Genomic DNA, 27,634 nt, shown 5'->3' with positions numbered 1-27,634 from the left:
AGACAGCTGGATTACAATGTAAAGATTTCAGGTAGTTCCTTCAGTCTACTCTAATACCTCAGAAAGTAAAAAGGATTATTTTACATAATGAATCAGTAAGCATAATCATCCCTTAGCAACTAACTTCTCAGTTACAACTACTTGTTTCTTTAATGAAAACCTGTAAACTTTTTTTATTAATTAAAAAAATTAACTAACACAACATTTAGAAATCATTCCATTCTACATATACAATCAGTAATTCTTAATATCATCACATAGATGCATATTCATCATTTCTTAGTACATTTGCATCGATTTAGAAAAAGAAATAGAAAGACAACAGAAAAAGAAATAAAACGATAATAGAGAGAAAAAAATAAAAAAAGAAAAAAGAAAAAAAGAAGAAAAAAAAAAACTATACCTCAGATGCAGCTTCATTCAGTGTTTTAACGTAATTACATTACAATTAGGTAGTATTGTGCTGTCCATTTCTGAGTTTTTGTATCCAGTCTTGTTGTACAGTCTATATCCCTTCAGCTCCAATTACCCATTATCTTACCCTATTTCTATCTCCTGATGGTCTCTGTTACCAATGACATATTCCAAGTTTATTCTCGAATGTCGGTTCACATCAGTGGGACCATACAGTATTTGTCCTTTAGTTTTTGGCTAGTCTCATTCAGCATAATGTTCTCTTGGTCCATCCATGTTATTACATGCTTCATAAGTTTATTCTGTCTTAAAGCTGCATAATATTCCATCGTATGTATATACCACAGTTTGTTTAGCCACTCCTCTGTTGATGGACATTTTGGCTGTTTCCATCTCTTTGCAATTGCAAATAATGCTGCTATAAACATTGGTGTGCAAATGTCCGTTTGTGTCTTTGCCCTTAAATTCTCTGAGTAGATACCTAGCAATGGTATTGCTGGGTCATATGGCAATTCTATATTCAGCTTTTTGAGGAACCGCCAAACTGCCTTCCACAGTGGTTGCACCATTTGACATTCCCACCAACAGTGAATAAGTGTGCCTCTTTCTCCACATCCTCTCCAGCACTTGTCATTTTTTGTTTTGTTGATAATGGCCATTCTGGTGGGTGTGAGATGATATCTCATTGTGGTTTTGATTTGCATTTCTCTAATGGCCAGGGACATTGAGCATCTCTTCATGTGCCTTTTGGCCATTTGTATTTCCTCTTCTGGTAGGTGTCTGTTCAAGTCTTTTTCCCATTTTGTAATTGGGTTGGCTGTCTTTTTGTTGTTGAATTGAACAATCTCTTTATAAATTCTGGATACTAGACCTTTATCTGATATGTCGTTTCCAAATATTGTCTCCCATTGTGTAGGCTGTCTTTCTACTTTCTTGATGAAGTTCTTTGATGCACAAAAGTGTTTAATTTTGAGGAGCTCCCATTTATTTATTTCTTTCTTCAGTGCTCTTGCTTTAGGTTTAAGGTCCATAAAACCGCCTCCAATTGTAACATTCATAAGATATCTCCCTACATTTTCCTCTAACTGTTTTATGGTCTTAGACCTAATGTTTAGATCTTTGATCCATTTTGAGTTAACTTTTGTATAGGGTGTGAGACACGGGTCCTCTTTCATTCTTTTACGTATGGATATCCAGTTCTCTAGGCACCATTTATTGAAGAGACTGTTCTGTCCCAGGTGAGTTGGCTTGACTGCCTTATCAAAGATCAAATGTCCATAGATGAGAGGGTCTATATCTGAGCACTCTATTCGATTCCATTGGTCGATATATCTATCTTTATGCCAATACCATGCTGTTTTGACCACTGTGGCTTCATAATATGCCTTAAAGTCAGGCAGCATGAGACTTCCAGCTTCATTTTTTTTCCTCAAGATACTTTTAGCAATTCGGGGCACCCTGCCCTTCCAGATAAATTTGCTTATTGGTTTTTCTATTTCTGAAAAATAAGTTGTTGGGATTTTGATTGGTATTGCGTTAAATCTGTAAATCAATTTAGGTAGAATTGACATCTTAACTATATTTAGTCTTCCAATCCATGAACACGGTATGCCCTTCCATCTATTTAGGTCTTCTGTGATTTCTTTTAACAGTTTTTTGTAGTTTTCTTTGTATAGGTCTTTTGTCTCTTTAGTTAAATTTATTCCTAAGTATTTTATTCTTTTAGTTGCAATTGTAAATGGAATCCGTTTCTTGATTTCCCCCTCAGCTTGTTCATTGCTAGTGTATAGAAACACTACAGATTTTTGAATGTTGATCTTGTAACCTGCTACTTTGCTGTACTCGTTTATTAGCTCTAGTAGTTTTGCTGTGGATTTTTCAGGATTTTCAATGTATAGTATCATAGCATCTGCAAACAGTGATAGTTTTCCTTCTTCCTTTCCAATTTTGATGCCTTGTATTTCTTTTTCTTGTCTAATTGCTCTGGCTAGAACCTCCAACACGATGTTGAATAACAGTGGTGATAGTGGACATCCTTGTCTTGTTCCTGACCTTAGGGGGAAAGTTTTCAATTTTTCCCCATTGAGGATGATATTAGCTGTGGGTTTTTCATATATTCCCTCTATCATTTTAAGGAAGTTCCCTTGTATTCCTATCCTTTGAAGTGTTTTCAACAAGAAAGGATGTTGAATCTTGTCAAATGCCTTCTCTGCATCAGTTGAGATGATCATGTGATTTTTGTGCTTTGATTTGTTGATATGGTGTATTACATTAATTGATTTTCTTATGTCGAACCATCCTTGCATACCTGGGATGAATCCTACTTGGTCATGATGTATAATTCTTTTAATGTGTTGTTGGATTTGATTTGCTAGAATTTTGTTGAGGATTTTTGCATCTATATTCATTAGAGAGATTGGTGTGTAGTTTTCTTTTTTTGTAATATCTTTGCCTGGTTTCAGTATGAGGGTGATGTTGGCATCATAGAATGAATTAGGTAGCTTTCCCTCCACTTCAATTTTTTTGAAGAGTTTGAGCAGGGTTGGTACTAATTCTTTCTGAAATGTTTGGTAGAATTCACATGTGAAGCCGTCTGGTCCTGGACTTTTCTTTTTGGGAAGCTTTTGAATGATTGATTCAATTTCTTTACTTGTGATTGGTTTGTTGAGGTCATCCATTTCTTCTTGAGTCAAAGTTGGTTGTTCATGCCTTTCTAGGAACTTGTCCATTTCATCTACATTGTTGTATTTATTAGCATAGTGTTGTTCATAGTATCCTGTTATTACCTCCTTAATTTCTGTGAGGTCAGTGGTTATGTCTCCTCTTCCATTTCTGATCCTATTTATTTGCATCCTCTCTCTTCTTCTTTTTGTCAATCTTGCTAAGGGCCCAACAATCTTGTTGATTTTCTCATAGAACCAACTTCTGGTCTTATTGATTTTCTCTATTGTTTTCATGTTCTCAATTTCATTTATTTCTGCTCTAATCTTTGTTATTTCTTTCCTTTTGCTTGCTTTGTGGTTAGTTTGCTGTTCTTTCTCCAGTTCTTCCAAGTGGACAGTTAATTCCCGAATTTTTGTCCTTTCTTCTTTTTTGATATAGGCATTTAGGGCAATAAATTTCCCTCTTAGCACTGCCTTTGCTGCGTCCCATAGGTTTTGATATGTTGTGTTTTCATTTTCATTCACCTTGAGATATTTACTAATTTCTTCCTTGACCCACTGGTTGTTTAAGAGTGTGTTGTTGAGCATCCATGTATTTGTGAATTTTCTGGCACTCTGCCTATTGTTGATTTCCAACTTCATTCCTTTATAATCTGAGAAAGTGTTGTGTATGATTTCAATCTTTTTAAATTTGTTGTGACTTGCTTTGTGACCCAGCATATGGTCTATCTTTGAGAATGATCCATGAGCACTTGAGAAAAAGGTGTATCCTGCTGTTGTGGGGTGTAATGTCCTATAAATGTCTGTTAAGTCTAGCGCATTTATTGTAATATTCAAATTCTCTGTTTTTTATTGATCCTCTGTCTAGATGTTCTGTCCATTGATGAGAGTGGGGAATTGAAGTCTCCAACTATTATGGTAGATGTGTCTATTTCCCTTTTCAGTATTTGCATGTATTCCTCACGTATTTTGTGGCATTCTGATTCGGTGCATAAATATTTATGATTGTCATATTTTCTTGTTTAAGTGTTCCTTTTATTAGTAGATAACATCCTTCTTTGTCTTTTTTAATTGTTTTACATTTGAAGTCTAATTTGTTGGATATTAGTATAGCTACTTCTGCTCTTTTCTGGTTGTTATTTGCATGAAATATCTTTTCCCAACCTTTCACTTTCAACCTATATTTATCTTTGGGTCTAAGATGTGTTTCCTGTAGACAGCATATAGAAGGATCCTGTTTTTTTAATCCATTCTGCCAGCCTATTTCTTTTGATTGTGGAATTCAGTCCATTAACATTTAGTGTTATTACTGTTTGGGTAATACTTTCCTCTACCATTTTGTCTTTTGTATTATATTTATCATATCTAATTTTCCTTCTTTCTACACTCTTCTCCACACCTCTCTCTTCTGTCTTTTCATATCTGACTCTAGTCCTCCCTTTAGTATTTCTTGCAGAGCTGGTCTCTTGCTCACAAATTCTCTCAGTGGCTTTTTGTCTGAAAATGTTTTAATTTCTCCCTCATTTTTGAAGGACAATTTTGCTGGATATAGAAGTCTTGGTTGGCAGTTTTTCTCTTTTAGTAATTTAAATATATCATCCCGTTGTCTTCTTGCCTCCATGGTTTCTGCTGAGAAATCTACACATAGTCTTATAGGGTTTCCCTTGTATGTGATGGATTGCTTTTCTCTAGCTGCTTTCAAGATCCTCTCTTTCTCTTTGATCTCTGACATTCTAACTAGTAAGTGTCTTGGAGAACGCCTATTTGGATCTATTCTCTTTGGGGTGCACTGCACTTCTTGGTTCTGTAATTTTAGGTCTTTCATAAGAGTTGGGAAATTTTCAGTGATAATTCCTTCCATTAGTTTTTCTCCTCCTTTTCCCTTCTGTTCTCCTTCTTCATATTATCATTCAATTCCCTGAGCCCCTGCTCAAATTTTTCCATTCTTTTCCCTATAGCTTCTGTTTCTTTTTGGATTTCAGATATTCCATCCTCCAGTTCACTAATTCTAACCTCTGTCTCTTGAAATCTACCATTGTAGGTATCCATTGTTTATTTTCATCTCTTCTACTGCATCTTTCATTCCCTTAAGTTCTGTGATTTGTTTTTTCAGACTTTCCATTTCTTCTTTTTGTTCATCCCTTGCCTTCTTCATGTCCTCCCTCAATTTATTGATTTGGTTTTTGAAGAGGTTTTCCATTTCTGTTCGTATATTCAGAATTAGTTGTCTCAGCTCCTGTATCTCATTTGAATTATTGGTTTGTTCCTTTGACTGGGCCATATCTTCAATTTTCCTGGTGTGATTTGTTATTTTTTGCTGGTGTCTGGACATTTAATCAGATTTCCCTGAGTGTGAGACCCAGCAGGTTGAAAGATTTTCCTGTGAAGTCTCTGGACTCTGTTTTTTTTATCCTGCCCAGTAGGTGGCGCTTGTCTTTCTGTGGGTCCCACCAGCAAAAGATGTTGTGGCTCCTTTATTAATGCCACTGTTAGTGTTTGGTTGGACCCAGTCCCTGCCACTGTCAGAAACTCCCTCCTCTCCCTCCGGGCAGCCACCTATGGGGGAGGGGTGCCGGTTGCTGGCCACCGTGGCCTGGGGAACTTGCCACTGGACTGGGAAGCCCCCTGTGGGGGAGGGGCACCGGTCGCCGGCCGCCGCGGCCTGGGCAGCTCGCCAATCCGAGACCTGCCGCTGGACCGGGAAGCCGCCCGCGGGGTAGGGGCGCTGGTTGCCAGCTGCTGTGGCTTGGGGAGGTCGCTGATCCAAGACTCGTAGCCGGTCTGGGAAGCTGCCTGCAAAAGAGGGGCGCTGGCCACCGCGGCTTGGGAAACTTGCCTCTTCGAGACTCTCAGCTGGCCGGGGAAGGAGGGAGGGAGGAGCTCCGGCCGCCAGCCACAGCGGCCCGGGGAAGCGCCCGCCGCTCGGGGATCTCACCGTAGCAGAGTCTCGCAGTCGGTCTAGCCAGTCCAGACTGAGGTACACTGTGAGTCCGTTCCCTGCCGTGGCCCCGGGAGCTGTTCTGCACTGTTTCTGGTCACCTAGTAGTTGCTCTGGAGGAGGAACTAAGATGTGTGTACCTTACTAAGCCGCCATCTTGGCCCCCCGGAAACCTGTAAACTTTTGAGAGTACACTTGTAAACCACCTAAAAGTAGACTGCATTTATTCTCTATGAATAATTAAATCTATGAGATTTAAGATATATCTGGAAGAATCTAAATATCAACATGCAAGTAACCTCACTCTACACTTGAAAGTACACTGCATTGACTTAAATTCAGAGATGTTTTCATTATATAATAATTTAAAGTAATGGTGTATTGCTTCATGTATAAATCTAAGCTAAATAATGCTTGCTCTGTTATGTTAGAACATAGTTTTTGATCAAATGAATTGATGAAAGTTAAAAACTCATTGATAAAGATGGGAGATAAGAGAAGGGCAAGGAAATAGTCTATTGGACATCCATTGTGTTCTAGGCACTGTGCCAAGCATATCATATACATTTGTTCATTTAATCCTTACAATCTGCTCTGTAGAAAAGATATATTATCCTTACTTTAAGGAAAAGATACTATGGCTCTAAGAAATCAGGCAAACTTCTTAAGAACGCTTAATAAGTTGTGAGACCTTGATTAGCAAATTCCGTTGGTTCCACCTCCCAAATATACCAAAACCCTAACCACCTCTTACCATCTCCACTATTACCATGCTGGCACAAACCATCACCAATTCTTTCCTGGACTATTGCAATAATTTAACTTTTATCCTATTTCTGCCTTTGTCTCCCTGCAATCTGTTCTTAACACAGAAGCCAAAGGAAGCCTTTAAAAATTTGGCAGATCATTCACACCTCTGCTCAAAACTCTCAAATAACTTCTTAACTCATTCAGAATAAATGCCAAAGTCCTTAATGTGTCTGCATTATATGGCCTCTTTTCTCCTATCTTCTTTGCCTTTTATCTCACCTCTCTGTTCTCTGCAAGCTATGATGTAGCCCTTGCAGTGCTTCAAACAAGCCAGACATGCTTCTTCTTTCCTTCTGGGACATTTGAATGGAATTGTTCTCTTTACCAGTGTTATTGTAGATCTACTCCTCATGCCTTTCAAAGTTTGGCTCAGATGCTACCTTCCCAATGAAGCTATGCTTAAATTGCATCAGATACCAACCTCACCTTTGGCACTTTCTCTTCCTGATTTATTTTTCTTACTACACTGTATCATCATCTGCCATAAAAACATTATTTTTTGACAAGTGTCTCCCATTTCATCACTAGTTGATAAGCTTCATGAGGAGAGGGACTATAATATGTTTGTAGGCTACTATTTCTCGCATGAGAGTATTTCCAGCTGATGAAACAGAGTTAGTTCCTTTCCTGGAATTGCCCTTGGCCAAAGGGGAGTTGCCTCATCAAGTTTAAGCACATGCCCTAGGGGCACCTTCCATCAAGAGACTGCAAGTCTAGATCCCTTTCCATAATTCAAGATAGCTCTGAAAAGCCATCCAGCTCAAGAGCTCTAGGAGATAGGTTGAGGCCTTTAATGTAACTGCTTTGTAGTTCAATTTCTCCCTGCTGCTCCAATCTGCTTCTTCCACTTATCCATTAACATTTTGTTTCTGAGAGCATGCCCCAGTAAACTTTTTACAAGCAAATTTCCACCTTAGGCTTTGTTATCTAGGGAACCCAACCTATGTCTCAACATCTACAAAAATTCCTGGCACGGCAGTTTCTCAGTAAATACCTTTTGAATAAATGAGTGCAAGAGTAAATGCACAGAATTTGTGTTTAGGAGTCAGAAAGATCTGAGTTTGAATTTCCACTCTGACTCTTAATTTGTGTGACTTAGAGCAATTTACTTAATTCATTTTCCTCAGCCATGGAAAAGATTATAGTAGTACCTTCCTCAGAGAATTTTTGAGATTAGGCATATAAAACCCCCATAATGTTGCCTGGATCATTATTCAGATAGATTATATAAATAAAAATAATATTGTTATCATTTATGCAATAGAAACAGTCCACCTTTCTAAATTCAAGTTCTTTTTACTTGTAACTTAGTTCAGGTCTCTTACCAGGTGAAAAGAAAGGAGAAGGAAGTAAATGGAGATTCTTTTCTTCATCATCTCCAGGAATATATATAGAATAGTGAAAGTGAGAAATATGAAATCATGGACACAGGTTAAATAGATTAAATACTCTATAGTCACAGGTTCCTAGATCACAAAACATGGTAATATAACAAGAAACAGTATAATTCTGGTAGAGTGGTTGATTGCAATTAGTCTAGCCATCTGTTTCTATGCCTGACTTAGTTAAACCATTCAGAGCAGTCTGCCGTCTGATTGTAATAGATGCACATGCAGGAATATTTCAAGATCTCCCTTTGAAGTCTGTTCCAGTGTCTAATCACTTGGTACTATCAGTAGATTCTCCTTCACTTAACTTTTAATCTATTTCTAGAATTGTCTACTTCATCCCATTTTGGTCAATATACTAAATCTGGACTATCACCTCTGTCTTTTGTGCTTAAACTTAAGTATTTTGCTTAATCAAATAGTTATTTGTCATACCTTCTGCCAGGAGTGGGCTGGGTTTGATGACAAATTTTAATTCATATCTTTGTTGCTGTTCATTTGACCTCCTTGGAGGCACTTTTCAACTGTTCTAATAGTCATTTCATTGATCTTCTTTGAATGAGTTCCCATTTTCCCACAACTTTCTTAAATACTTCAGGAAGGGATTGATTATTGTCAAATTACTGGGGAAAATATTACTACTCATGATAAGCTTGTCAAACTCTATTAATACACTGTGGTGCAATGTTTAGCTTTTAACAAAATTGCTCTATGCTGCTGAATCATCCAATTTGTGTTATATAATGAATGTTTAGTTTTTCTCCCTTCCAATACGTGAGCACACAAGTCTTTCCCTTTCTTACATCAATTGAATTTGTACTTTTCCTCCTGTACTGTCTTTCTTTTAAACTTATTAAATTCGGTCCTCATTTCATAAAGTTGTTTTTTACATACTCAAGGTGAATTCTGATCCTTTTTTAAAGGAGTAATTTTTTCCTACCCCCTTCCTAGTTCATTTCAGTTCAATTCAAGCCAAGAGGGACAGAAAATGTAGTAAATTGCAGGTGCCAAGACAGAGAAATGGATAAATTCACAGGAAGAGCACTGAGGAGACAATGCTAAATTGAACTGTAAAGATTGAATGGAAATTCAGTTAGTAGTGAAGAAGATGGAAATACAGTATTCTGGACAATGGGAACAATCCAAACAAAATTTAGGGGCTTGTTTATTCCTACTATAAAATGCAAACTGGGGACTGGTAAGACACTTAATATACATCATTTCAAACTTACTAAGAAACTGCTAAAATACTATTTACTACTTGGCTGCGTGGCTAGGGCTACCTAGTGGTTGAATTGCTGAGTATGTAGGTTAGAATAATGGGCAATATACCAGCTTGTAAAGAAGAAAGCAATTAATAAAGCTAAATTAATATGATGGGTGCTCCACTTCCAACCAAAATTATGACAATATCTAAACTTTTAAATTGCATCAATATTAATGGTAGCTGCAGATGTGTCTTCTCATGCATTCTGGTTGTCATCAAGCCATACTTAACTTTCATCATCACTGTCAATGTAGCCCTGGAGTAAAAGTTATTATGTGCAATGAATCTGTGCTGACTACGTGCAACTCCATCACATTGGGCCTGCCTTCACACACATTCAGTGAATTTCTAATGATGATGAATATAATGGTGGTGATATTGATGATGAAAGGCAAAAGAATGCATGAGCAAATGTTGCAGTTCATTAAAAATGGTGCACTTTGCCTAGGAATATCTGTGCTTTGAGGGTATACCCACTACAATTAAATAAACCTGATTTTTACTGCACTGCTTCAACATGCATAGCTCTATGCTAGAATCAATAATGGACAACAAAGTCCCTGCCCACAAGAAGTATTCTTACAATATAGTAAATTTTTTTAAATAAGGCAAAAATTTACTGTAGTGGAAATTAAAGCGAATGTCACAAGTAGAAGGGATTAAAGTACTATGGTGTTTCAGTGGTAACTGAGACCAGACTTAGCAGTGGGGAAAAGAAAATCAGGAAGAAATAGCATAGAAAGATGATGTTCAAGCTGACCTTGGAAAGAGCATGTCTAAAATCAAGATGATAAGAGGCATGTTAAGAGAAGAGAGCATCCAGTTTGGTTTGAGTACAGATTCTGTGTAGGCAAGAAGAAGGAAATGTGACAAGAAAAGCAAGTTGCATTCTTAAATGTCAGGTCAAGAATTTGTATTGATGGTTTATTCCATTGACTGTGTGGAGTCATTGGAGGAACAATGCAAACATCAAGTTTCGTCTTATCTTAATGTACAGCAATGGGAATTTGAAGGCATGTGGAAAAGTGGAATGATTCTGGTCACGGTTTCTGCAAGAAATTATGACACCTTAGAAAGGTGGTGGTGAGGGAATTGGAAAGAAGGACAGACATATGAAGCTTTGCAGAAGTTATGTACATAGAATGCTGGCCTTTATACCATGAGTTATTAGGAGAAAAGAGCCACCATATATGTTCATAGGGAATGCAGGAGAAGTAACACACTGAATTCCTTTTTATACAAATTGAGTTTAAAGTGCCACAGACATTTAGGTGAAACTAAAAAAGTGGATCGTTATTAGATGGACCATGGGAGGATTGGAATAGGGTTGATTATTTGGAAGGCATCTGATTAACAAATAACCGTAAATCCTATAAAGTGGAAGAGATAGAAATATATTACTAATGTATATTATATTTTATATTATAACACAATTATATTAATGCACATATGTATTAGTTTGCCAGGGCTGCTATGACAACTACCACATAGTAGACTGGCTTAAACAGCAGAAATATATTGTCTCATGCTTTTGGAGGCTAAAAGTTCAAAATCAAGGTGTCAGGAAGGCCATGTTTTCTCCAAAGTCTGAACGATTCTGGTGATGGCTTTCTATCAGTACTCAGTCATGTGGTTATCTGTCCCTTTCTGTCTCCTCCTCTGGTTTCTACTGACTACATCTGAATTACCTCTGCTTGTAAGGACTCCAGTCATATGCACTAAGGGATATCCTCTTTCAGTCTGGCCACACCTTACCAGGAAACATCTTCAAATATCCTAGTTACAAATGAGTTCATGTCCATAGGACTGAAGATTAGGGCTTGAGCATGCCTTTTGTGGAGGACATGATTCAGTCCTCAACAACACGTGTTCAGACGTGCTGTTACTGAATTCTCAAAGTGATCCTGAGGATCAGTTGCCATAGAATGAGAAACAGGGGAAGAACTCCCTAATTTAGAAATCAGGAAGGCAAAATATTGTACGCCACAAAAAACGAGAAGGTTGAAAACAGGGTGAGAGGCTGGTACAAATGGCTTTTACATTTCAAAGAATCTTTCTCTGCTTTTGCCTTAGTTCAGGTGCCCACTATTTCTTACCTTTGCTGCTGTTCATTTGACCTCCTCAAGGATTGTCCTGGATTGTCCTGATAAGATGCTAGCAGGCTTTCCAGCTTCTAGTTCATCCTCCATTTAACTGACTGACTGACCTTGTAAAAGTTCTTATATAGTCTTTTGTTTCTCTGCTTAAATACTTCTGGTGCCCCCATGCCCCTGCCTCTTTCTTATCACATAAAGCCTCACTCCCCCCACCTTTTGCTTCAAGTTCTCCTGGAGTTTTTGGCATTCCCCATGCCTAGGAACGTATATTAATATCTTTGGAAATGTTCTTGTGTTGTTATTTCTGTTCGCAATCCTATCTCTCCCACAATTCCGATAAAATCTTATTTAGCCTGCAAATTCCAGATCAAAAGGTAATCTCAGGTGACCCTTTTCTGATCTCCATCTCCCAAGAAGCTATTTAATCCTGTGTCACCCAAGTAAGCTGGGTGATGCTCAATTCACAGTTTCAACTGCATCTCTAAATTCAAATGAACCTGCCAGACCTCATGCATTTGAGGATATTCCATGAAATTTAGCACGCAGACATGAAATTTTGTTTTGATTTCAGCAAAAGCATTAGTGACTTTGAAGTTATATCTTTATTCATATCATCAGAGTCAATTTGATTGAAACTTGCCCTTGATATATATGACAACCTACAAAAGTGCCACAAATATTTCTGCATTCTCTACAATATAAACCTTCTCAGACATGATGATGTCGTGAATGGCAGCTTCAGCATGAAAGTTCATGCTGCAGATCACAGGTTTACTTTAATGTTTATTTCATTGTGGAAAAATTAAAAATTATGGCCTTTCAATCAGATTATGATCATGGTTTACAGGGTTATGTTTGATTTTAAACAATACCTAAGAATATGCCTTTATAAAATAGTAATAGTGTTTAGTCTGATTCTTTGGGACATGACACAAGAAGCAGCTCTGGAAGCACAAACTGACATTTTAATTATTACACAATGGGGGTGATGCTAAAGCCAGTTGGCTGTCTATTAACTGAATTATCTTAACTGTGAAGAGAATGCAATATTAAATGAAAACACAACAGAGACAAGAGAGATTTCCAGAGTTTTAAGCCATTAAAATTCCATTTAACTTTTGTCCTTTTAAAAATTAATGTGAGATCCAGCATGCACCAGCTCGCATCAGAGTCAAAAGGACTTACCATAAGCTACTACCAATAGTTTTATGCTCTAGGCAAGTTGTATTGCAAATATGTATTAAAAATCATTAAACTAGTAAAGAAGTTTTGCATGTTGCACTTTCCAGGAATTTTTCCATGATGGTTATTTTTCTTGTTACAGAACTGAACAAAATTAAGTACATTTTATGGCTTGGGGAAATAAACTTTCCAAAAAAAAATATCAATTCAAATATTGGTAAACATTGAAAACATTTTGATAAGCATTATTTCTGAATTAGGAAAAAAAGCTCACAACTTTAGACACTAATAGAAATTCTCCTTCATCTCTTGTTTCTGCCAGTATTCAGCCCCCACCCCCTGCCTCAGCTCTGTGCCAGAGTGTTTCAGTCAACCCTGTGATATCTATTGCTTTGCCTCATGCCATGTGTCCACCTCAATAGTTTTTTCATTTCCCTTACGATGATGATAAGCAACTTCTATTATAATCTTCCTATTTAACCCAGTCCACTGTGATTCATCTGCTCCATAGTAGGTTTTTAAAGTCTCACTTTTCCTAAAACCTTTTTTTACCCTTTTCCTTAATCATCTTTATGTATATTGCAGATATATTATCTTATTCTGCCATACCATTGTTTCTTCTCTAATGTCAGACCAGAGAGTCTAGTGGAGTCAATTTTTCTCTTAGCTTCTCATGTCATTTTTATGAACATTTAAGTGACCTGTTTAAAAAAAAGTCTTTATTAGATAAAATCTTTTCCATTTTTCTGTATCATCTTTTAAATATATATATATATGTATTTGTGTGTGTGTGTGTGTGTGTGTGGTGCATAGTCCAGGAATCTAACCTGGGTCTCCCACATGAATGATAGGAGAGCATTCTACCACTGAACCACCTGTGCAACCATGTATCATCTTTTACAATCATTATTGACCCATCCTTTTGCTTATGTGTTTCTTCTTCAGCCTGTTGACTGCATTAACTTTATCCATTTAACATCCAATTTCCTTAAGGCTTCTCAACCTCCATAGACCTGTTTTGTTCCATGTGGTTTGGGGACTAACCATTACAGGGTGTTCTCTTTTCTGACTATCCAACTCACCACCTTGTCTGTTTGGCCACAGATTACTTTGAATTCAATACTCTCACTCATCTGCTGTTATCCAATAAACAAAAGTGTGATTAAAAATTTAGAATCTTTGAAAAACAGAGGTCTCTGCAACTGTAAACTTTCTTCTTCTAAACTTTTAGTTCAATTATTTCAGAACTAGCACAAACTATCCCATTACCATCCTGAATCTTTCAAGCCAATTGTACCAATTCAGCTTTTCCTCATTAATTTATGCCTTCTCAATTCATAAAATTAGTAATATTATATGAATTAATAAATAGATACAATAGCTGCTATTTTCTTAAGCATATAGAGTATAATACTACTCTGCTAATATGCTTATCTTCAAGGTATCTGGCATTTGATGCACACTAAATCATTGCTGCAATGAATTGCTATTATTTGAGGTATCTATCTTATACATTAATTATGATAAAAGTAGATATTAACTATTTTGATCTATTTATTCACTTCATTGGGTAGACCAGAGGACAAAAATGTCATAGAAGTATGTAACATGTATATGAGTCTTGCCATGTGCCAGGAGCTGTCCTGACCACTTGATATAAATCAACTCATTCGGTCCTCACCTATGAGATAGAAGAAGCTGAAGCCCAAAAAAACCAGAAAACTTGCCCGAGCTAGATGGAAAATTTGGAATTCAAATCTAGGCTCAAATTCTTGCTTTAATCTGGTGCTGTTCCTCTGCCTCTCATCTGCATCCTCTATCTATTTTCTGACTTAGCTTGCTTCTTTTTGGCTTGAGTCACTTGCTACTCTCTCATTTTAGTACACGGTCACCAGAAATCCCAAAGGAAAAATACAGTCTTTATCTCCAGGTGAAAATTCCAGCAGTAAATGTAGTTCGTTTGGTCCAATTACTCTTCCCCAGGAAATGTGCCACTATGATTGGCAAAGTGTCAGCTGCGTGATAACCCTTTTACCAATAGTGGTGAGATAGGTCCCAAAAAAACCACTTCAAAATAGATATTAAGGTTTCCCAAGACTTTAAATACAGGACTGTTTGCAGCAGAATCTAGATTGGGCTACATGAGAATTGAGATCCCTGATAAATGAACTTGCCACAATTCACTGGACCTTGTTTTGTTTTGGCAAATTTTGTTTCTCAAAATCCAAATTTGGGAAACAAAAGGGAAACCCACCCAGTTCCCTTCAGTTTTCAATTTTCTGATCTGATACATGCCTTTTCTGTCTAGCCTCAGTAATTCTTGTGACACAAATCTCACATGACCTCAAGGGAAAATCTTGGTATTGTGTTCATACCTATGAGAGATATTAAAAGGGAGAGAAGATGTGAAGAAAGGATTTTTTGTTAAATAGAAATCACTGTTTCATTCGATTCTTCTTTCATTTTTACTCAGTCCTTGCTTTTTCAGGCCAGCTTTTGTCAAGTACCTGCCATTGTCAGTATAACCTTGAAATAGTCATACCGAGTCATTTGGACCTCAATCTGTAATATAAGAAAATGTTTGTCATCTTTTAGTCCTTAGAGAAGGAATCTAGTAAAGATTTATACTTTTTCCAATTCTCTATGTCAAACTAATGTTTCTTTGAATTGAAAATTATAAAAAGACAGAACCACAATATACCTGGGCTTGGGCTTTATGGAATATTCTATTTATTCACATATATAGGATAATGAATATGTTTGCTTGTAAATTTTGTGCCCACTAAATGAAATAATGTATGTAAAGAACCTATAACATAAGAGAAGATCAATACAGGTTTTTTCCTTTCCTATAAGTCTAGATACGGTTACAAGAATCAGCCCTCAGTGTCATTGTTCATCTTGTAACTTGATGTATGTCAACCCTACCTCCCCATTCCCAACATTTTCTTAAGTACTGAATTCAATGTGATGCATAGGGCAGTAGTTAGGAAACTCTGGTTTCCCAGACCAGCACCATAAGCATTATATAGGACTTGTTAGAAATGCAAATTATGGGACCTCACCTCAGATCTACTGGTCTATGGGACCTCACCTCAGAGTGCAGCCCAGCAATCTGTGTTTTTACAAGCCCTCCAGGTGAAGCTGATGTAAACTAACTTTCAGAACCACTGCCACAGGGTCTTTCTCACTGTCTTTTTTTTTTTTTTTTTTTGCATGGACAGGCACTGGGAAACTCTCACTGTCTTTTGCAGGACTCCATCATCAACCAACCTGGAGAATAAGGAATTAAATCCTTTGCTACTTATTATCTAGACAGAAATTTATTTCAGTGATTTAACATAATCCCATATGACTCGATTCCCAAACACGCAATATATCCCCAACTCTTACGTAGAGTTGGAGAAGTAGTTCTTGGCGTAATTGCTTTGTGTTTGCTGCTGACATTGTAGTTTGATATCACTAACATTTCTCCTTTGGTCATTATATAAAGTGTTTATCCCTTTGGGGATGCTATAGGATGCTGCAATGGTTGAACTGTAAACTCCATAGAATTTTTCCTACAGTTTGTTTTCTCATTGGGTGAAGGTCCCAGAGTCTCTCCTCCCACTGCCCATATAAAATACAAACATTGAAACACTGAAACAGGTTTGTGAGAGTCATTTTGTGAATATAGTTGCCAATTTTCAGGAATACCCTTTAAGGAAATTTTTATCATTTTGCTCTGATGGTATGCCTTCAGTCTGTGCATAAATGTTTGATAAATTCCCACAGCCTGGAAATCATGTAAGCAATATAAGGTGATATGCAGTTTTTGTATATCCAGCTGGATCATCACCCATAATAACAAGCTTACACTCTTCCGTTGATACAGTAAATCTGCTGAGAATTAATATACCACAATGCCCCACGATGGAGAGACAGATCTTGACTCAGGTAGGGTTAGTTTTTCTATAACAGTTGTGATTCATCGCCATGCATTGTTCTCTAGCTCTCTGTGGGCTAATCTGTACTTACTCATTGTGGTAGTTTGGAGCTGTTATGTACTCCTTTAAAAGAAAAGGCCATGTCCTTTTAATCTATTCTTGCGGGTGTAAACTATTGTGGGTGGGACCTTTTGGTTAGGTTGTTTCAATTGAGATGTAACCTGTCCAATTCAAGATGGGTCTTAGTCCTTTATGGAACCCTACATGAGAGGATATAAGGCAAAAACAGACACACAGCATATACACACAGCAGAGAGAGAGAGAGAGAGAGAGAGAGAGAGAGAGAGAAGAAACACCCCAGAGATGCTCAGTAGGAGTGGACCCACAGAAGCTCAAAAAAGAAAACCACTGGAATCAGAAGCTTAAAACAATAGAACCCTGGAATGAAGGACCAGCAGATGCATGTGACAGAAGAACCCTGGCTTCCCAAGTGACAGAAGACTCCTGGATCCCAGCAGTTTTTCCTCAGAGAAACTATCTTCCTCTTGATGCATTAATTTGGGCTTTTTAATAGGCTTAGAATGGTAAATTTGTAAAATAATAAATTTCCATTGTAAAAGCCAACTCATTTCTGGTATATTGCATTCTGGACACTTTAGCAAACCAAAACACTCACTTATATAGCTTAATAGTTGTAGGACTTAAGGCAATCCCTTTAAAATTTGATATTTTCGGCTGTAAAGGAAAAGCATAAGCCTCATGTATGAGAGGTTCTATATAGCCAGGTCTTCTTACATTTAGCCATTTGGTTGCAAATAAGAGTCAACAGAATCACTTCAAAAAATGCTTATTTTAAGTATGACACAGTTATTCATTTTCATTGTCCTAGATAGGATGTTCTATTCCATAATCGTATTCCATCCTTTAAATACTACTGCAGTAGTTCTTATCCACCTTCTACCAAGGGTCTAGAGGCCGCATGTTGATTTTACAGCTTATGAAATAAGTTTTTGAGCACTTCCTATGTTCCAGATATTGACTGTAGAGCTGAGGGGAAACCATAGAAAGTATTACATGGGAAAATTCGTATAAGGAGCATGGGCTGGAGTTATCCCAATCACACACTTGGAAACAGGTGATTCAAAGTCCCTCCTTGCTGCAAAAGAATGGCTGCAGAGTTTGACATTCCCATTCAGAGGAAGACTGGGCAGTTCTCTGATAGGACTGTCATCCACACAGCTCCTGAACATTCAGACAGCTCCTCATTCCCTGCCTTGGTCTGCCAACCTCACTGTGGCTGCTCTGCTAGCTTGGGGCATGGGGCATTCAGGCTTTCCTTCTTGGTTTTCCGTTCTTCCCAGACTGCTTCGGCTTCCTATACGCAGTCCCTTTGTATGCCTTCATGCTGAAGTCCTCTTCTCTCCTTTTCTCTCACAGTGGCTCTTTCTGGGCATTAACATGGAGACTGCTTATCCATTCACACTTCAATCCCAAATATTAGCAGTAAACCTGCCTCCTCCACCTCCACTAGAGGGCAGCGAGAGCTCAATCTTCATGAATACATTTGCTCAGTATCCATCCTTTGAGTAACTCTAAGCAGATAACTTATTCTAGAAAGAGTTCCAGAAAAGGTGAGGGGTGTCTGTAAGGGAGTGGGGAAAAGATGTGACATAAATCTTCACTTTTCTACTTTTTGGAGAAATAAGTGATTCCCAGCCAATGGACTTTTTTCTATGTGCAGTCCCCACTATATGAAGAATGGAATGATTGGCCTCTGTCTATTATCAAAGTATTGTGAGAACATTATATAAAAACTCAGGCCAGTGTGCTTCATAGCTATTAACTGGAGACCTTGTTTGATCATACCCACTTCTAAACTACCTCCCTCCGTGGTAGCTGACCGCCTAAGCCATCATGTATCTACCAAATGGTTCCTTAACTACAGGCTGGTCAGACAACAATGATCTCTGTGGTTTGCCTTGAAAAGATGACTCAGGCTTGTCAGATTCTTGCTTTTATAAACTTAAGTTTGGAATAAGAAACCCAGAAAGTATTTTCCAGTTCAAAGTAAGTTTCAGGTGAAATGAGAAATATGTTCAAACTAAATTTATGAGGGAGCAGAAAATAATGAGAAAGGAGATGCATGGAGGAGCATATTCAACCTGAGATAGAAGAGAATAGCTGTTCCCCTGAACAAGCTTCTTATGGCTTTCCAGTTGCAGTATATGCAAATTTTTATGCATATGCACTCTAAGTTTTGATTCAAAACTCAAAAATTTATATATATATATATATATATATATATAAAAGTCTTTCAATCCTTTTTGGATCAGTTTCTACCGGGTTCCTTTCATTCCTCAAAGTGTCCTGAGCATTATCAGTTTTGCCATCTTGCCAAAGGCCTTCCTTCTGTATTTAGAGTTAAAGCCTTCTCTTTTCTTCGTTTTTTGGGTGGGCAGGAGTCGAACCCGACATGGCAGGCGAGAACTTTGCCTGCTGATCCACCTGCCCTAGATTTAAAGCCTTTTAAAGACCCCTTTCTTAGTGCTGGTGACAGTACCATCTGCCCAGCGAGCACTCTGCTGAAGGACCTAGAAAAATGGCCTTTCTGCAGAAGTCTGCAAGAGTCTTCACCACAGAAATCAGATAATTTGATTGGCCTCTCCCAACATCACCCCCTTGACTGATGATTCCCTGAATGGCGGAATCCCTTAGTTCTTTTGGATCCTAAAATGGTTTTCTATTTAAGACTGACTTGCTCTGAGTGCATCAGAAATCTAACCCTCTCTTCTCAGAGAATAAATTCACCCTAGAGTTAAAGATTTTCCATTTCACCTCACTTCTTTCTATGGGCAGGAAGATTGGCTAACTGGTCCCTGTAGATGCAAGATTAGTATCGTACCCCTACTCCCTTCACTTTGACTACACCAGCTGGGCTGAGGATGAATAGTCCATTAAACATTCCCTTCATTTGCTACTTGTGCCCTTAGAATCACTTTGCCTCCCCCCTAGTGAGAACCCATAGACAAGTGCTACTCAGATCGATGTCATGACTTTTCCATGTCCTTTATCCTAGTGGTCAGGTACATAGAGTTCAATCTTCCTCATACAGATGGAAGTCTTACCCTGAAATATAATCTGATTGTAGAAGACATGCTGAAGCGAATATACCAGTAGAAGTCCCACCTGATGATTATTTCTACATGAATTCCCAGAGGATATAACATTTAACAAGACCATAAGGAATCCTCTGGTGAGGATTAAGGAATTTAGCAGGGCTCTCCTCTGAAGAACAAGCCCAATGTGAGAAAGTCTGCTACAGAACTAAGCTTACTTTTGGAAATGGGAATAATGGAAGCCTTATAATGCTGCCTCACTATGAGAAGTCACGGAGGATGAGATTATTGGAATGAATGGCAAGGTCAGGAGACAGGTAGGGAGCCTGATACAAAGAGTTACAGAGATGGACAATAGAATACCAGAGGTATCTAAGGTAAAAAGAGACAGGAAGGCAATAAGGGTACTACTCAATCTGCACCATTACAATAAATTATAATTATATACTCAGGAATCTGAGGGTAATTACCCCAAGAAAAGTAATGCTTCCATGGCTGTATTAGACTTCTTCTGCTCCTGTAACAAATAACCACAAACTCATGGCTTAAAACATCACACATTTATTATTTCATAGTTTTATAGGGCAGAAATCTGAATGCAGCATGGCTCAGATGTGTCCTTTGCCAAGAGTCACGGGAGACCAAGATCAAGGAACACAGGGTTGTGTTCCTTTCTGGAGGCTTTGGGAAGAATTTGTTTCTAGATTCATTCAAGTTTTTGGCTGAATCCAGTTCTTTGAATAGGACTGAGTTATTTCTTTGCTGGATGTCAGCTGGGGTCACCCTTGGATCCTAAAGGCATCTCTCTGGTTCTTGCATGTGGAACCTGCATCTCTGAACTAGCAAAAGTGCATTAAATCCTTCTCATATATGGAATCTCTCTGCCTTCCATTTTTGTTTCCTTTCACTTTCCTTCTTCTTCATACACTTCTCTCTGACTCCAATTCTCTGCTTTTAAGTGCTCATGTGATTAGATTGGGCCCATGCATACAATTCAGGATAATCTCTTATAACTTTAACAACATTTGCAAATTCACATTTGCCATGCAGAGTAACATATTCACAAATTCCAGGAATTAGGATGTGACCATCATTGGGGAGCTGTTTTGCCTACCACACTTGCCCTGTTTCCTTACCTGAGCCAGTTTTCAGACCCAGACCTATTGACTGAAGAAGAGTCTGAGTTCCCAAGGGGACAGGTTTTGCTGCTGCTTGGCAAATGAACATGATAATGATTTTTCTTATTTCCCAAAGGAAACTATTGCCATTTCTTCATGTAATGTATACTGAGGAAAGGTCATTCCTGTATGAGGGGAGGCATAAGGGGTCCTGGTAACAAATGGAGTCCTGGCCAAGATCCAGCCCACAGTGAATCTGCTGAACTCATGGATGGTGTTTATTTTCCCCTGTCTGAATTTATCATTGAAATAGGCACACTTGGTAATTGGGATAACACTCACATTAGGTCCTTGGCCTTTGGATAGGAGCTACCTAGTTGGGGAGCCAAGTATAAGCCTCTGAGAGGTTGCCCCTTACCTATACAAGTTAATAAATAAAAAATATTATCTCTCCAGGTTGATGGTAGAAATAAGTTTCATCTTTAAAGATCTACCAGATACAGAGTTGATAAAAATATTATATCTCCAGGAAGATGGCAGAAATATGTGTCCTTCTTAAAGATCTACCAGATTTCGAGTTAAAGGTCACTTTCATATCTCCATATAATTCATTAAGGCAACCAATAGTAACCCCACTTGCAGTCATTGTGTCCAAACAATGGGCACAATGCTAAAGTACATTAACACAGTTTCAGGCACACATTATGAGACTACTGATTTGGTGAATGCATTCTTTTCTAATCCTATTAGTAAAGAGGATCAAAACCTGTTTTTCATTTACATAGAATAGAAAAAATATATACATACACTTACAGATCTGTCCCATGGTTAGGTTAACTTCCTATCTTTTGCCATAGTGCTGTCTGAAGGGAACTTGACCACCTGGCTATCCTGAAGCTGTCACATTGATCCACTATATTGATGATATCATGTTCATTGGATCTAATATACCAAAAATGATAACTCCCTAGAGACTTTGATAAGACATATCCACACCAGAGAAGGGCAGAAAAATTGTAAGAAGATTCAGTGGACTTCTAAAATAAGTTAAGCTTTTAGGAGTTCAATGATCAGAAGCATTCTGGGACATCCTACCCAAAGTAAAGGAAAAATTATTTTATCTTTTACCTTCCATCACAAAGAAGTAAGCATGATGCTTATATATATATATTTTTTGACGTGCACACTTGGGAATCGAACCTGAAACATGATGCCTACATTTTTAAGTTGCCAAATGATTCAACCAACTTTATGGTGTTACAGATATCAGCAATGAGAAAATTACTGTGTAGAGTTAATGCAAGCCCCAATGGGGAAATCACAGCCCAGATCTCTAGAATTCTGGAGCAAGGTGATATTATCAACAATGGAAAATTATTGACCTTTTGAAAATTAACCCCTTAGAGTGCTACTTGGCTCTGGTAGAGATAGAAAATCTGATCATAAGAAAAGAAGTGATCATGCAGCTGCAAATCTCTACAGGTATGATCTGTCAAACTTATAATCATAAATTTTGGCAGGCTTAGTGTGCAGTAAAGGATTAACCTTTCCTAAAGAGAGATGTGGTCTTCGCCCTTGACTCCTGGGAAGGAATCTCTATCTCCTTTGAATATCTTACCTGATGAGAGTGTCTTAATTTAGTTGAGGGTTTGGGGCCACATAAGATTGTCTACACTAATGATATAATTTATGGTAAGGGTCCTTGGTCCATGAGGTAACAGCTTGACCTATGGAGGGACTGCAGACTAAGGTCAGTCACATAGGCAATCAACCATGTCTACCTGGCTGAGCCACAGTTAAACTCCAGACCACAAGGCTTGAATGAACGTCTCTGGTTGGCATTACTCTCTACATATTGTCACATAGACCCTGCCCTATGCGCTTTTTCTGTTGGTTGATTTAATCAGTACCATTTTCCTGTATTAAATGATAACTTTAAGTATTATGCTTTTCTGAGTTCTGTTAGTCCTTCTAGTGATTTATTGAACCTGAGAATGGTTTTGAGGATGCCTAAATTTCTTACTCAGTAACAGACCATTCATTGAAAGAATAGGAATGACACCTTCTGAATCAAAGACAAACAAGACCGAAGGGTACAAGCAAGCTGCCTGAGCAGGTAGCCTAAACAAACCATATTGTCCATCACTTTTGTACCGATAACTTTCCCTTTGCTTACACCTACAGTCATATGGGGAATCCTTTATTACCAAATGTGATGGAAGGAAAATCTTGAACATGCTTATGGAGTAGGCTCAGTAAGTGGGTACAACCTAAAAATGGACTGCATATGGGTGCAGCTTTGATAGATAGTATGAGAAAATCACTTCAAGTGTTGCACCTGGGTATCTAATTTGTGTGGGAGGGAAACTGACCTGAAGTTAGAATACGAATGGACTCATGAACAGTAGCAAATGTCTTGGCTGACTGGTCAAAAATCTGGAAGAGGAACACTGGACAATGAAGGACAAGGAAGCCAGGGATAAAGGCATGTGGATATTCACATGTAGTGCACACAAATATAAAGGTCTTTGAATCACATATCAAATCCTCCAGGGAGCATTCACCATTGAAATACCTCTTAGCAATGTGATAGATAATCTGAGTAGTTGATATCATTCAGTGGTCATTACCCAGCCCAGTTCTGACATAATCCGCTCCCTAGTGCTTGACATGGTGGCAGGAATAGAGGCTATGTTTGCGCACAACAGCATTAGTCCCATTCACTGAGGCTCATCAAGTAAATATTGCTGCCTGTGATGGTCTAAAGCTGTATGTACCCCATAAAAGTATGTTCTTAAAGTTAATCCATTCCTGTGGGTGTGGACCCATTGTAAGTAGAATCTTTTGGTGAGTAGGACCTTAAGGTGTGACCCACCTCATTCAGGTGGATCTGAATCCTCTACTAGAGTCCTTTATAAAAGAATGAAATTCAGACAAAGAAGAAATCCACAGAAGCAAGAAGCTGGAAGCAATGAAACCTAGAGGAGAGGGAAAGACCAGCAGACACTGCCATGTGCTTTGCCATGTGACAGAGGATTCCAGGATCACCAACACCAGTCTTCAGGAAGAAGGTATCTTGATGATGCTTTGATTTGGACATTTTCTCAGCCTCAGGACTGTAAGTTTTTAAGTTAATAAACTGCCACTGTTAAGAGCCAACCTATTTTTACGATATCTGTTTTCAGTAGCCTAGCAAACTAGAACAAACATCACCAAATATCCAGCTTGCCAGGAACACAGACTAATGCTGACTCCCTTATTGACAACATCTCTGGAGAAGACCAACTAACTACTTGGTGGAAAATTGACATTACACCCCTGATAACTTGAAAGGGCCAGGATATCATTCTGGCAGGAATTGACACTTATTTGGGATATGGTGATTTTTTTTTTTCCTACCTAAATAGCCTCAGTCTCTACCATTAACCAAATGCTCTTAGAGTATTTGATCCAACAGCACAAGTTCACACATATCATTGCATCAGACTAGGGTCACCATTTATATGAAAGGGGGAGTGGGAATGGGCCCTGACCATGGGCACTCCTAATCTTATCCCATACCAGAAACTGAAGCCTGACAGAGCTTTTTAAAGAGAACCTTTCAAAGGTAGAGCTAAGGCTGCAGCTTTCAAAGGTATTGATTCCATGGTCATGACATGCCCTTAATAAACATCCTGCTCCTTAACCACATCAGTGTATCCTTCCTGTACAAACAAACAAATCTGCAACACACATACTAGCTCCTCAACCAACATTGGTTGAAATGAGCATAACTGAAGCTCTGTCATAATCTGATGCTAATATACCCTGTAGTGAATATTATGCTTGATTCTCTAATATGTTACTACCAGAAGATCATTTTAAGCAATCAAGACTATATATTTCCATGGCTAGTGGCCAGTCCTTTCATTCAATTACATTCAACCCAACTACATATCATCTTCTGCTCCACTCTCATCCTACTCCTAGCAACACTGGTACCTTGCATCTACTCCTTCCCTTTACCCCAACACTCTTTTATCTGTAGGTAGAGTTATCTTTATCAAAATATAAAGATCAGACCTTTCAACTCTTCATATCCTTCCAATATCTTTCTGTCTTCATTATAACAAACCCAGTGTCCTTACCAAGGGCTGTGTGATGATCTAGCCCCCTTGCTAATTTTCTGAACTCAGTTCTTTACATACTCTACTATCATTCTGTTCTAACTACTTTGTCTTTCATGTTTGTTGAGCATGCTAAGATCATTCCTGGATCAGAGAGTTGGACTTTTTATTTCCTTTATATAGAATCAGCTCTGCTTATGTATTCATATCCCTTAGTTCACTCAGGTCTCTGCCTGAAAGTCATTTCCACAGACCCCTCTCTGACCATCTTATCTGAAATTCCACCCCCCGACACACAACATCTATTCTTTTCTATTTCTTATTTTATTTTGTTTTCCTTCATGGCACTTGTCATAATCTGACATTATACAATATACATTTTGCTTATTTATGTACTTCCTGTTTCCTCAACTAAAATATGTTTCCTATTCCACATATGGGGATAAGTGCAATGAAGAAAAATAAAGCAATAAAGGGGTGGATAGGAAATAATGGAGTATGTGAAGGAGGATTGCAATTAAAAAAAAAGATAGTTCAGGGAAGGTTTAATTTAGAAGGTGACACATGAGTAAAAACAAAAAAAAGTAAAGTAGAAAGTTGCATATCTGTGATAGAATATTCCAGTTAAAGGAAAATAGACTGTACAGTGGGAGCATATCTGCTGAATTTGAGGAAATCCAAGAAACCAGCATGTCTGGAACAGAATGAATTCAGTAGAAAATGAATATCATATCTTCAAACCCCCACCCTTCTCCAAGAACCCAGTACAGTGTCATTCAACTACTGAGCATTCAATAAGTGATGGGTTGAAGGGGTCTTATAGTTAGTATATGTTAGTTTTTTCTATTGATCAGATTAAAGATTGTGCACATCATCCAAAATGTCAAGTATTGTCAGCATGTTTACATTTCTAATTTAACATTTTAAGAGAAAAAAAATTATACCTCAGCTTTATTTTCTCCAATTCAAGGCACTTTCCTAAGAGATGCCCAATTCCCAAGGTTCAAATTCACATACTTTGTTCCTCATTGCTCCCCTCTCAATATTAGTTCCAGGTCTCAGGTTCATCAATTTAAAACTAGAAGATATCATAACTATGACTAGATGAAAAATAAGCCATAGCTGTGCATTGGATGATCCAAACAGATATTCCATTTGCTGTTGCCACTGAACTGACAAACTGCTGTTCATATCCCAGATCCAGTCCTGCCACTCCAGGGTCACGGTAGCATCATTAGTCATCAGGTGTACTCCTTGGTGCAAGCCCACCTCAACTGCTAGTGAATCACCACACCAAAGCTATTGCTATGCTACTCATTACCTCTGTTCCAGTAGCAGTACTTCAGACAGCCAGCCAAGAACTAGACAATCTTCTGTCACTGTCTCAAGGAGTGCTATATCATTTCCATTCCCTATTATATTTTCTGGGGCAAGTTTACCTGTGAAGAGAGGTTTTTAGTACTACCCAACCCTACCCAAGACAATCAAGATCTTGATGGTAAGTTGGTATCACAAGTCCAGGCACCCATGCTCTGAATTTCCTCTAGGGCTACCTTGGACATCCTTTCCTGTAGGTTATGATTGTTCCAAACCATCAGGGATTGTCTAATAATCTATACCAAAGTGTTTGTATCTCTTTCCTCCAATGATGTTCCATAGCTCCTTTTGCACCTATGCATGTCTAATTCCATCCCCATTACACTATTTCTCTGGGAAAGAAAACAGCTGTCTAATTTCTCTACATGCTCATCTTTAAGAAATTCTTCTCAAAACCAAGGATCTGTTTCATGATGGTTGTTGCCACCAACAAAGAAAGATAAGACATTAGCAAATTTTAAATGATTAAACTTTATCTGGCTAAATCACACATACAAAAATAGTACCCTTTATATATTGCCAAAAAAACATAGTATTTCTATTCAAACTAAAATGATTTCATTATTAATTAATAGTCAATATTTTTAGATAACTATAACTGGTAAACTCATCAAAAAGGAAATAGATAAATATAGTCATAGGAAGTTGTATACATTTGTATTAGGAATATGTATTACACTCTCATCTTAAATTGTTATCCATACATAGTTAAACTTAGATGTGTATTTGTGATTGTTTGGCTGATTCAACTCCAACCCTTTATGGCTTCTTTCCCAGAAGTGATCATGTGACAGAGCTCTGGCGGATGAAATGTTAAAGGAAACAAACTGGATAGGGCTTTGGAGAGACCTTTTGCTTTTCTGATTAAGGGGTCTTTGCGGGGTTTCTTATCCTGTGCTCTTTTAGGCAAATGACTAAAGCCTTATGTGCTTCAAAGTGAGGTACATAGAATAAAGTCAAGAGAATCAAACAGATTCTGGCCTGGATATAGCTGAGCTGCAGATTCATCATTGGTAGTTGTTGACCTTAAAATTTCTTGTTATATATAGATAAGTATACCTCTATTTAAACTATGTTTGCTTATATGTTCTGGTACTTGCAGCTGAAAGCATTCCTAACTGAAACAAGCATGTGCTGCACTGACCTTGATCACTCTCTTATGACTTCTATTCATATTCATTCTTCATTGGCTAGGTTGCTCCCTCCCTTAAAATAATTTCTTCTTCTGTGACA

The 27,634-nt window shown here is 38.0% G+C and overlaps 1 protein-coding gene across 3 annotated transcripts in view; it reads left to right on the top strand.

Annotated features, from left to right (window-relative positions):
• Positions 1-27,634, top strand: part of CCER1 (coiled-coil glutamate rich protein 1) — a 59,478-nt gene that overhangs the window by 19,334 nt on the left and 12,510 nt on the right. Inside the window, exon 5 of one of the 3 annotated variants that reach the window (XR_013155858.1) lies at positions 15,983-16,215. The exons of 1 other annotated variant lie outside the window; for it this stretch is intronic. The gene's annotated coding sequence lies outside the window, so the exon portion shown is untranslated. Of the gene's footprint in view, positions 1-15,982; positions 16,216-27,634 lie in introns of those variants that run through there. One more of the 3 variants, XR_013155860.1, reaches the window with a different exon arrangement.

The sequence above is a fragment of the Tamandua tetradactyla genome, chromosome 7 (genome assembly GCF_023851605.1).
Source record: "Tamandua tetradactyla isolate mTamTet1 chromosome 7, mTamTet1.pri, whole genome shotgun sequence".
Taxonomy (NCBI): domain Eukaryota; kingdom Metazoa; phylum Chordata; class Mammalia; order Pilosa; family Myrmecophagidae; genus Tamandua; species Tamandua tetradactyla.
This window is presented reverse-complemented; position numbering and strand designations above follow the sequence as displayed.